This window comes from Lemur catta, chromosome 9 (assembly GCF_020740605.2).
Source record: "Lemur catta isolate mLemCat1 chromosome 9, mLemCat1.pri, whole genome shotgun sequence".
Lineage (NCBI taxonomy): Eukaryota > Metazoa > Chordata > Mammalia > Primates > Lemuridae > Lemur > Lemur catta.
Genome location: NC_059136.1, coordinates 76619239 through 76631558, shown reverse-complemented (window position 1 = coordinate 76631558; position 12320 = coordinate 76619239).

Here is a 12320-nt window from a genome sequence, read left to right as displayed (position 1 = left end):
AAAATTAGGGTTAACATAATAGCTATCATTTTTTAGCTTGTCAAATTGAAATTGCTACTTTAAAAAAATATAATATTCAATGTTGGCAAGAGTGTGATGAAAGAGACAAACTCAGTCAGTCTTGAGGTGGGGAAAAGATGATAAAAGAACAGATTTTCTGAAGAGAAAATGGCGATATTTTCAAGAGGCTTCAAAAATAATATTCCTTGACCAAGTAATTTTATGCACTTATGTAAAGAAGTTTTATGCTTTTCATATAATTGACATCCTAGTTGATATAATTTAATGTACTAATCATTAAAAAGAAAATCAGGCAATATATTCTCTCTTTGATAATTTAAAATTAAAATATTGTACATAACAAATTACAAATTTTCAATTTTCTAAAGAATTTTATTTTCTGAGCTGAAGATAACTACAAGGCAGGTCCATGGAGCAAAAAAGCCCAGGTTCTTTTTACGTGACTCTTGACAAATCACTTAAAAATTAAAACCATACTTCTTACCTACAAGATAAATATATCTGCCTTATTTACTTTCTTAAGTTGTTGAAGGTGTCGGTTGAGATAGTTCATGGAATGGTTTTGTAATTAATGATTTCTTGTAAAATTTAAGTTGGTATTATTATTATTTTTTCTTGTGTCATTGGGTAGGAAATTGCATAGCTTAATAATTTTGAGGAAAGTTATAACAATTTATTTTAGGATAATAAATATCACTTTTATTGTGAAATGACAGAAAAATACAAAAGTGTCATATTAGGACTGAGGAGAAAAGAGTTCAGGGAGTTAACCAAAACTAACAATAAAAATATGGTTCTTAGTTACTCTGCTCATCAGAAACAGTGATGAAAAGTCAATGAGTGTAGAAGAAAACAAAAATGTTGGAGGAATTTCTCTTTGTATATCAGAAGATGTTTTGTGTCCTGTCTGTATTTTCAGGGCATTTTGTTTTACCTGGAGTACAATCTCTAATGACTTATAAAGCCTTACTTTTCTTAAGAATAAATGAAGAGAAAATATTTCTTTTGGTAGTTTTGAATATTTTAATGAAGTAAAAATATGTATGTTAATTACCTATTCTGTTAACTATAGCATGTTTTAATTTTAAACAACCTTTCCTCTCCTACCCTATATCCATAAATTGCATTTTTTAATTGTAAATTAATTGGATACTCTTTATCCACTTAATCCTCATCTTCATCCTCTTTACTGTTTTGCAACATTGGGCACTCCTGGTCATTATCTGCTTGAACTTATCTCCTTCCTTAGATTCTATTTTCCCTTGAGATTTATTTTGCTCTTCTTACTGGCTATGCTGACTGTTTTTCACATAGGCCTTCAAAATCATGGTGCCACTTAGTTATGTCATCATCCTTCTGCATATTTGCCCTGGTTGATCTCGTATACTGTCATTGATTCCTTTCACATAAGATGACCTAGAAATACATAGCCTCCCATATTCTTCTAGTCCTATATTTCTCCCTACTTTCTTTATATATCTCTCTGTGCATTCTGACCACATCTTAAACTCAGTGTACTTCAAATGGAACTCTTTACCAATTTAGCACCCTTTTTCAGTTTTTTCTATTTCCTCTTGTTGATAATGGTACCACACAGCCATCCAAATTCAAAAGCTTGGCATTAACTCAGATTCTTTTCAACTACTCATACCACATCCCACTAGACCCTAACACTATTCTTCTTTTAAAATGTCTCAAAACCCATCTCCAGCTGCAGGTCACTATGTTGATTTGGGATCCGGTCCTCTCTCATCTCATAGAAACAAAGAACTTACTAAGTGATTTTTGAGATTTGGCATTCTGTCTCTGTTACAGTCTCCATCCACACTGTCATGAGAGTGATTTTTCTGAAACACAGTGTTAATTCTGTGATTTTCTTACTCTAAAAACTTGCACTGGTTTTCACCTGGATGGAGTATTCAATCCTACATGAGGCTGTTCATACAAGTGTCCCTTTCCACCTTTATCTACTTCCATTTTCTCCGTCTCCCTTTCTCACAATCTATATGTGTAGCAACACTGTTCTACTCCTTCCCTAAACTTGCCTGGTGCCTTATACAGTCTTCCTCTGCCTGTGATCTACCTATGCCTATTCTCTACCTAGACAATGCAGACCTACTCATCAAGGCCTAGTTCAAATATCATTTTTCTTGGTGATTTTCTTGAACAGTCAGATCCTTTCTTAATTCTGTGTATAACAGTTTTAAAATAATATTATTACAGCTGTTATCCTGTTGATTCTCCATCATTTGTTTATGTCTTTTTCTTGTTCCTCTAGCACATTAGATTTTTTAAAATGTCAGAACCCTGTCTTTTTTCTATCTTCTTTTTCCACCTCATCTCTCTCTTCTTCTACTATTGCTTATTAATGTATGTTCAGTAAATTCTGGTTTAATGTGAGTAAATGAAGGAAGGAGGAAAAAGAGTATTATAAATTGGAGAAAGACTACCCAATTTGTGGGTGAATATATTTGCAATATAATATATAATTATTCCTTGCAAAAAAATGTCTATGCATTTTACCCAATTTCTTTCCTTTCCTGTTCTTATTTGATAGAATTGTATTTATTTTTTCAGTGTGTGGAAATTTTTATCAAAATTATAACATTAAAAGAAAAAAATAAATGTATCAATATATTGAGCTTATTATATATTTAGGTATAGTTTTCAATCAATTCAAATAATTCAGAAAATCAAATAATTCTTAAGTATTTCAATACCCAGAATTAAATACCCAGTGAAAAAGATTTCATTATACTGATGAAAACCATTCAAATGAAACCTAGGGGAAGCATTGTTTTAAATGATTCAGGATGTATTGTATTTATTTGCTAAAGATTTTTCTTTTGCTTCACATTTTTAATCAAATAGATGATCCATGATTTTTGTTGAAAGAGAAAAAAATTCTCTTGTCTGTCCTCTGTATATCTACAGTGAACTCCTGGGTATAATCTAGTTTTGATGACATGCTAATTGCATTCTAAAAATGTACCCAGAATTAAGAACTTTGGTTCTAAAGATCAAACAACATCCTTAAGAGTGTTTTTTTTTTTTTTTTACAGTATTGTTTAAAATCATCCTTTTATATTTCTGAATTAGCCCATGTTATTCTTGCTGACTTTGTCAGCAAGATTTTTCCTGGTAGTTTTAATTTGCACTATTCATCACACACCACCTTCATGACCTTTGCTCTCCCACTCTAGCATAAAAGTTCAACAAATGCAAAATCTAAGATTAGACAGGCAGCTGGTAGATAATTATTTGCAGTTATAAAAGTTTCTTAATTACAAACCTACTTTTAGGCACTCACAGTGTTGAATAATGAGAATTTGACACCAAATGAACTAAGTTCAAGAATCAAGTCTGCCACAAATCAGTGTTTATTTAAACTTTCTAAACCTCAACTTCTTCATCTGTCAAATAGACATTTCACAGGGTTTAATTAAATATGATGGTGCCTTCAATGGTGAAGCACTATGTAATTTAACCTATTTTTATTTTTATAAATAATAATAGGAAGTTGTAGATTGTCATTCCTAATAAAATCAAATGTATATGTTTATTGTTCTCCTAATATATAATTTTTTAAAAAAGGAATATGGAATAAATGGACTTGAAGACGTGACATCCAAATCTTATAGCAAGTTCCATTGAAAAGTGACTCAACAGGAAAAACAACAGAAAATGAACTTTTGTAGCGTTTCATAGACTTCAACACATATTCAACAAACATTTATTGAAGACATACCTGTGTGTTTAAAATATTCTGAACTGAGTGGTTTATAGAACATAAGGTTTTCTGAAACAGATGAGTTCTTACCTTCTGGAAATGTGCAATTTGATAAATAGTTCATCATCCATTGGTTGCTTGAATCATTAATTTGAAAGTTACCTTTTTTGAATCATCATTTATTTATCTGTCATGCAATCGAGGACTCAAGTTCAAATGACCATAGTCTAAAATGTTCTTTTCACTATAGTAAGGCAGTTATAAAATAATTACCATAGAGCTTCAAGTATTAAGATAAAATGCAATTGGTACCTCCCTGGTAAATTTGTAATTGACAAGTTCTTTGAGGCACTCAGCAACAACTCTTTTATATTTCTTTCAAAATGTAAGGCAAAAAAAATTATGTACATGTTTTAGAAACATGTTTCTGTTGGGATTTGAGGCTAATAAAACTCACCCTTTATCTTTGCACAATTGTAAAACAATTAAATTGTAAGACATAAAAATCATATAGATGAAAATCAGTATGCTAGCTTTATTTTTCAACAGTTGGCAAAATATGGTTGAAATCTTCAGTCAGTCAGATTTCCTAACTAAAGTATCCACCCAAGACTGGAGGCCTCTCTTCCATTTGCAAATCCTCCAGGGGTAAATCCTGTCACTGTAAACCTACCACAATGGCAAAGTAGATACTGGAGCATCCTAAGGACAGTTCTCAGAAGGGGAGAAACCTAGAAGGAACGGGATCAGGTTAGCTTTGGTCCTTCTACATTTCCTAGTTAATGGAGTCACCCTTTATCCCTTCAAAATGAAGAAAAATGTCTCTATCTTCCAAAAAGAAAACTGGAGGAGGAGATAAATGATTCCTCCTAATATTACCTCACAGGATATCCATTCACATGCCTCATGCCTTTGAGGTTAATGCATTAGGGATTTTGTTTGAAAAAGATAGGTATATTTTAACAACCCTTATCTTTTCTTTTGGGATTTAGAGTGCTGCCACATAACCTATGGTGATGGGTTTGTCTCCATTAATACGACACTTGGTTGAAGATATGCATAATCATTCCTCTACTAACCTCAGTCTTATTACTCTTTAGAGTCCCAGCACCCAGCACAGCGTCTGGTACTCAACTGTTTGTTGAATGAATGAATGAATGAATGACATGAATAGATGAGGAGGCATGGTTCTAACACTGATTTTGTCATTAACCTAAGTCTTTTGATATTATGTCATACTTCTTGCAGACTAGAAAGCCAGAGTCTTCTCTGCACATTTGAGAAAGCAGAACAGAGAATTCAGACAGATATTTATCAACTGAGTAATAGCCTTCAAGATTTATTATGATATAATCAGAAACATTATTTAATCAGCTATGGTTGTTAGTCAATAAGAATTGAAATTTTGTTTTCCTATTTTTACTGAATTCATTATGATTTGGCAATTGATAGTTTAGAAGTTCCCTAATGTCTTCTAAAAATAAATATTATTTAGACTTTATTGAACAATGAATTTCTTTACTAGGAGATAAATACACTGAAATCAATAATTATAAAGTTTAAAAACATTCTGATTTCCACTGTAGAAATAACTTGTTGGTTACCTGTAGAGACCCATGGAAACTTGTTTTTATGACCTCAGCTGTTTTAGACAAGAACTGTGCAGAATCTAAGATTTTACCTTACCTTGCAAGCTAACAGGTTAGCCTGCCACAGTTCTTAGGATGCTAGATGAAGACCCAAGATTCCTAGGTTAGAGACAAAGGACTTTGTAACTCATGGCCAGCAAGTAGCATAAGCCTATTTGTATCAGTTCTTCTTGCCCCCAAGTCTTCCACAGGGCTCAGGCAAATGTTTACATAAGCAATGGGTTGCGTTACACAGGAAGAATGCTGAGCTTAGGGAACCTGGATTTTTATAATGGGTAGTACACACACCTGTTCTTTGCTCTGTAGGAGACATTATCTCTATCCTCTAAAGCTATCAGCACACTTATGCTTTACTCCAGAGGGAGACATTATTTCTGTCTTTCAAGGCTGTTTGCTGCACAAGCATGGGTGAGAAGATAATCTGGAACAAATGGCCATCAATGTCTCTCTAAGATGTGGAGAACTGTGAGAGACTTCGAGAATGATCTGCTAATTTTTTTGTTGTTGCTGTTGATTTAAGGAAAAGTACAAAAGTTTAGTGCCTCTAATATTTATTGAGAACCTAGTCCATAAAACTTAGTATTAGATTGTTAGGCACTATATCATATACAGTGATGAGAAAGCCATGACTTTGTCCTCAAGGAGTTAAGGCATGTATATATACACACATATATGCTATAAAGCACAGTGACGTAAATGTCACATAACACAGTAATTTGAGTTTGATATCAGAGATGCTAGAATAGCTATAGCACAGTAATTGAGAGAAGGAATGATCTGTTTGAGTTTAAATCCCAGGCTTACTGATTACCACTTTGCATGTAGTACTTACCCTCTCTGTTTTTTAGTTTCCTCATTGTTGAAATTTATATTAATACCTACCTCATAGGGCAGTTGGGACAATTAAATGACTTACTACGGGAAAGAGCCTAGAACAGTTTCTAACACCTACTATCTGTTCAATAAAAGTTAGTTTTATAAAATCATTGTGACCTTAAGAATAGTTACTTAACTTCCTCTCTGAGTCACATCTTCCTCACTTATAAAATGGGAATAATATCTTATTGATTGACTGTGAGTTATAAGTTAAAAATGTATTGAATATACTTAGTAAAGACTTAAAAACTGTTATCTGCTATTATTAATAGAGGAGAATATGCTATATTTAATTCAAGGGATAGATTGAGTTTTTCTTTCTACCTTTTTAAATGTCTTTTACTGAGTCACAGCTGGTGAATAATGTAAGGGGGAACACTATACTAGAACTGGAGACCTTGTTCTGTTCTTGATTTTGTCATTAATTCATTTATTCAAAACAAATGAATTGGCAAAAGACAAATATAACAGAGTCCTTTGCCTTTAAAAATCTCACAGTAGTCAACAAGCCACTTACATTTGTCTACATAGTCCAGAGGAAACAAATGTAATCAGGAGGTGGTTTTTGACCTGAGTAGTAGAAGATGAGTTGGAAGTTGGACAATGCAAATAAAGGCACAGAGACAAAAAAAAAAAAAAAAAAAAAGTGGTATGTCTTGGGAGAACACTAACAAATTCAGTTTAGCCACGTTAGAGTCTGAAGAGACAGGTTGGGTTGATCAGTGGAAGACAGACAAGGAAGGATTTAAATGCCAATTTCAGGGTTTAACCTTAATTCCTTAGGCCCTGTGAAGTTATTAATGAGACTGCTGTAGCTGCTGAGCAAAGCTGGGTCAAGAGCAGAACATTTAAAGAAAAATCATATTCTCGGCCTGTTAAACTTGGAGACACAACTGACCCAGCTTTTTTGTGTCATATTAACAAGTACGAGGAAGTGCTCACAAGTATGAACAAATGCTCTGAACTTAGTAAATAGTAGAAGGAGCCATCCATCCATCACTCAGAGTCTGCTGTCCCCAACCCCCTGGCCGTAGATGGCCGGCCACCCCACTGGTGAGTGGCTCATTAGGAACTGAGCTACCATCACCACCTCCCCTGCCTCGCCCAACATCAGTGGAAAAATTGTCTTCCCTGAAACTTGGGGGTGGGTGGCACACAGCTTCTTCTGTATTTACAGCCTCCCCCGGTGAAACGGATCCCTGGTGCCAAAAAGTTTGGGGACCACAGCCTAAGTTACTTAATTAATCATTCATAATTGTTGTGAGGGATAAAACTACCTGAATAAGGCCCTAAAATATAAATTCTAACCACTGACTTAGGGAAAAGACAAGTATTTGGGGTTAAACTCATAACTCTAGCTTGGTGGTAAGCATAGAGTGTGACCAAGGGTTTGAAGGGAATTGCCTTGATGTTTATGGGAAAGTTTTACCCCCCAGGCCATGAGGACCTGCAGTGATTCTGTTTAGCCATTTAATGTAAAAAATACTGCTCTGTGGGAGTTTATTCCTTAACACATGAGACATTTGTTCAAATGTTTACATGGCTTTACAGTATTTAGCAGAGTTCAGTATTGAATTGCCAACTACGTGCATTTTATTGTAGTGCTGTTACATCAGTCCCCAAACTCTAGCAAAAAATATTCTCATTAACTGCTATTACCTTCATCAAACACATAACCTCTTGGCAGGGCTCTAGCTCCCTAGGCAAGCCCATCATCAGCCCCCACACTTCAAGCAAGTGCATAAGCACCAGCTGTCAACGGCGCTTTCAATCCAGCTGTCAAGCCAGGTGTGGTAAGTGCTGTGCTGTGCTCTGATGTTAATGATGGATTAATTAAGGCGGTGTGTGTATTCATGCAGCGGAATCTGGAAAGCAGTTTGTGTACTGCTTTTGGCTGGGGTTCTACTGTAGTCCTCAGTGTATTCCTTGGGGGCCTCCTCTCAACTTGCCAACAGGTCTGTATACTCTGGTTCAAAAGCAAACAATGAGCTTATCTGAACTAAAAACAAAGAGCCCCATGACTAATTCACCAAAGCTTGTGATCTTGACAGAGAAAGCGCAGCATTTGTTTGACAGATCTATGAAAAGAGGTGGAGGTGTTCTTTTCTCCTTGCTTTTGCAGAGTAGACTAATCTGTGGATACATTGCTTATGCTTCATAAACCAGTGATATGTTATTTTATTCATGGCTCATAATATAATAGGATTTGCTATATTTAAATGTTTCCTAAAATATAGATATATTTTCTGTATTTTTGCAGGATAATCCTTGACAATACTGTTGCCCTTTGGAGTTGTTCCACTGTCCATATTAGTTGCCTTTTTTATCATTGGTTATGCTCCTTCTCTCAAGGCAATCAGCATGTCTTTCGGCTACAGAATTTTAAGCTACTGCCTCTGTCTTACTCATATGTAGTGTCCTGTTAATGCATTTCTTCGGACTTGGCGATCTAACATTCAAATGCTCTGATCTCAGTGTGTATTCCATTGTATTTTGGTTGAAAAATGTAGGCTTTCATTTTTTTGATTGAATAATATCAATGTCAGCAATAACAGTAATAATAACTACAATTCATTAAGCACCTGTTATGTACTGAACACTGAGTGGAATATGTATTAAATACATAGAAACAAGTTAGCATGGACGATCATATTTTTTCACCCATTTCACAGAAGTTAAAAGTTTAGAGATATTAAATAATTTTCCCAGAGTTGTATAGCTCATCATGAAGAATGGAATACATTTGGAAGATATGGATGTTAGAGAATCATTAGGGATTTATCAGGCAGAAAAAGAGGAAGTCATCGGGAAGCAAACCTAGGTTGTGAACGACAGGTGTGTCTGAGGCTTACAGACACAATGCCTGTTAGGAAGTAGTGAGAACCTGGTGCTGCTGCTGTACACATGTCTTGAGTAGAGAGAAAGTGGGGTAGGACAGAGAAATGTTACGGTAAAGAGTTTGAGCTTGATGTTATTCTCCTTACAAAGAAGAACTGATGAAAAGCCATGATCAATTTAGTTTTTGGAAGATAATGGCAATAAGGGGAAGGGGGATGTACTGAGTTGGGAGTGTCTGGTAAGAGAATACCATTAAGAAATTATACCATTGAGATCTACTCTGTGCCGGTTGCAGAAGGTAAAGCAGAAAGTCTGCTCATTGCACTGCAGTCTGTTCTAGAAATCTGGTAGACTAGGAAATTGTCAGATAACTAAATACATCAATACTTGCCTCTTCACAATAAAAGCTAACATCTGAGTGACTAGTGCATGCCCCACCCTGTTTTAAGTTCACTATAAATATTAACTCATTTAGTCCTCACAGCAAGTCCATGAGGTATGTACGCAAAATGAAGTGGTGAGACCAAGGGATGAATCTAGACAGTGTAGTTGCTAGATTTGCTATCTTGACAGCAGGTTGTGGTTGTATTTTAGGAAGATATTTTATTTCATCCTATTGTTTTTAGCTATTGGAGTTTACCACCCACTAGCATTTAGAATGCACCTTTTGATTTTAGGTATATCATTATCGGTATAACAAGGTGTCATGTTTTGTTTGGGAACTCTCTGAAGAGGTTTAGGAGAATTCCTGAGACTGTATTTGTTTGTGGAAGTTTAACATTTAGGGAATGACAATTAGATCATATTACATCTGGATATCAAGGAAATATTTTATATACTACCTCACAAGTTCTCACCAGAAAAATAAATTCTCACTGGCTTGAATGTGCAGTACTGTCAAATGGATTTAAAACAGAGTGAAGGGACCCTAAGCAAAGGGTAATGATAGCAATAATAATGATAAATGGCAATGCATTGAGTTAGGACCAGTGTGCACAGTTGGCTGCTTTTATTTAAGATGTCTTGGTAATGTTAAAGCTGCAAAAAGCATTAATAAATGAGTATGTAGTGTTGTAATCTGAAATCTTTTTGCAGATATCTTGGTCCTTGGTAAATGTAATTATATGTTGCTATTATTATTTAATTAAAGATTTAAAAAATCACATAATTAGCCTGCAGGATATCATAAGTATCACAAATATCTCAAAAACCCTTATTGGTTGGTTGTTTATTGTTATGTAAACCAGGACAACTAAACCGTCAAAGGAGGTTTTAAGGAGAAGAAAAAAGACAAATTTGAATGGACTTTAGTTCCAGCTAATGCTGTTAATTTTTTTGCAACATTATTAGCATAAGAATTTCCCAGATACAGTCACAAGTATTACACTCTATGCTAACCAGCTTGTGCATAGCTTAAGATAGTAATAACAGACACAAGAAAGTGAATTTAAAAACAAAAACATTTATTTTTTAAAGAGAAGATTGACTGTAAACTAATACTAGTGTATATATGCAAATTGTCTTTGCTCTGACTTCCTAATTTGTAATGGTATTCAGCTTGACAATGTTTACACTTGTTAATGACTTCCTTTATGAGTGATAATTGATCCACTTCATTATCATATTAAATCCTTGATCATATGCCATTAGGTTTGATGTAATAAATGATCTGTGTGATTTTTAGTGTAATGAACTAATTAGACTAATTAAAATCAATATGTGTGCCAATATTATACTTTGAATCCAAATGCTCCTTCATACTGTGCTGGCTTAAAATCAGCAACTCAGTAAAAAGGATCTAATGCTGATTTATGAGCACTTGAGGAACATGAGGCAGAATAAATTGCTTGTGGTAGTAGAGACAGCATTAGTGAAGTATAAGATACTAAGTGCATTGTAAGGTCAGCAATAAGGGTGTACTTACACATGTAGTTATATGGCACCTTAAACCTCCTCTTAATATATCAGAACATCCCAGCAAAATTATTTGGTTTAAATGCCAGATCTGTTACTCTGCACTTGTTCATAAATAACATTACAAAAATTCAAGCATCCCAATTAAGTAATCAGTCTACAACTCTAATGACAATATGCATATTAAGTTTGTTATGTTTTTTAACAATTGATTTATTTTCTGTAAGAATAAATAAAACACATTCTAAAGCAGAGGTTAAATAAAAATCAATGTGTAATTCTATAACTTTAAATCATCCATTATTCATTCAGAAACCTGTAGAAATTATACATGATAATTTTAGAGAACTGATAGGTAAGTTCTTCAAAACTAAATTCTTATGTCACTGCTTTGAAGAGGACTTGCCTGATTTCCAAGACAATAACAGATCTCTCACTTAAATGCTTACCAAAATGTTTCTCTTTTCTGTTATTTATCAAAATTTTAATTTTATGATGGATTGATTAATGGTGATTGAATTTCTGGGCTGTAAACTCAACAGGGGCAGAGACCACCCTATGTAGGTCTAACACAGTGCCTCACACACAGAAAGCAAAATAAGTTTTTTAAACTTTTCTTTTAAATATATATATAACTTTATTTGCCACTTCTAAAGTTTAAGTAAATTTTAGACTATTTTAATGGAAGCTAAATATCATAACTCATAAGTCAAGTAGTGGCAAAAAATTCTGTGTTTATTTCCCTTGACAGCCAGTGGAAATTGTAGTTACAAAAGGGAGCTCAACTGCAATGCAGAACTTTGGACCTGTTCATTCTATGCCAGATCAAAGGTCACTCAGTTTTTCTCTCTTACTTGATAGAAGGGTTTATAGCTATGTCAGCAAATGGAAACAGTATGTAATATCTTTGGATAATTTTTTAAAAGATTTTCCTGGCAGGTTTGTTTTACCTGTGTCTTCTAATGATCCAAATACATTTAGGCATTTATTGTGAGAGTTTGATTTATCTTTGGGAGTAATCTTTAGTGATTTGACTGTGAGGCAACATAAAAGGGACTCTCAAGGCATTTTTTTTCCAATCCAGTTAGAACCTTTTCTCTCCTATTTCTTTTTCTTCACATGCCCCACAGTACCAGCTCATCATTCATCCAAAAATATACACATATTAATTGAGAATTTATGTAAGGCACTATACTAGGTTCTCTGATAGAGCACACATGAGTCTCTGGGTCCAAAGCCATTTCTCATCTAGAAAGAAAGATAAGACATGTACATAAATAGTTCTAATCTAA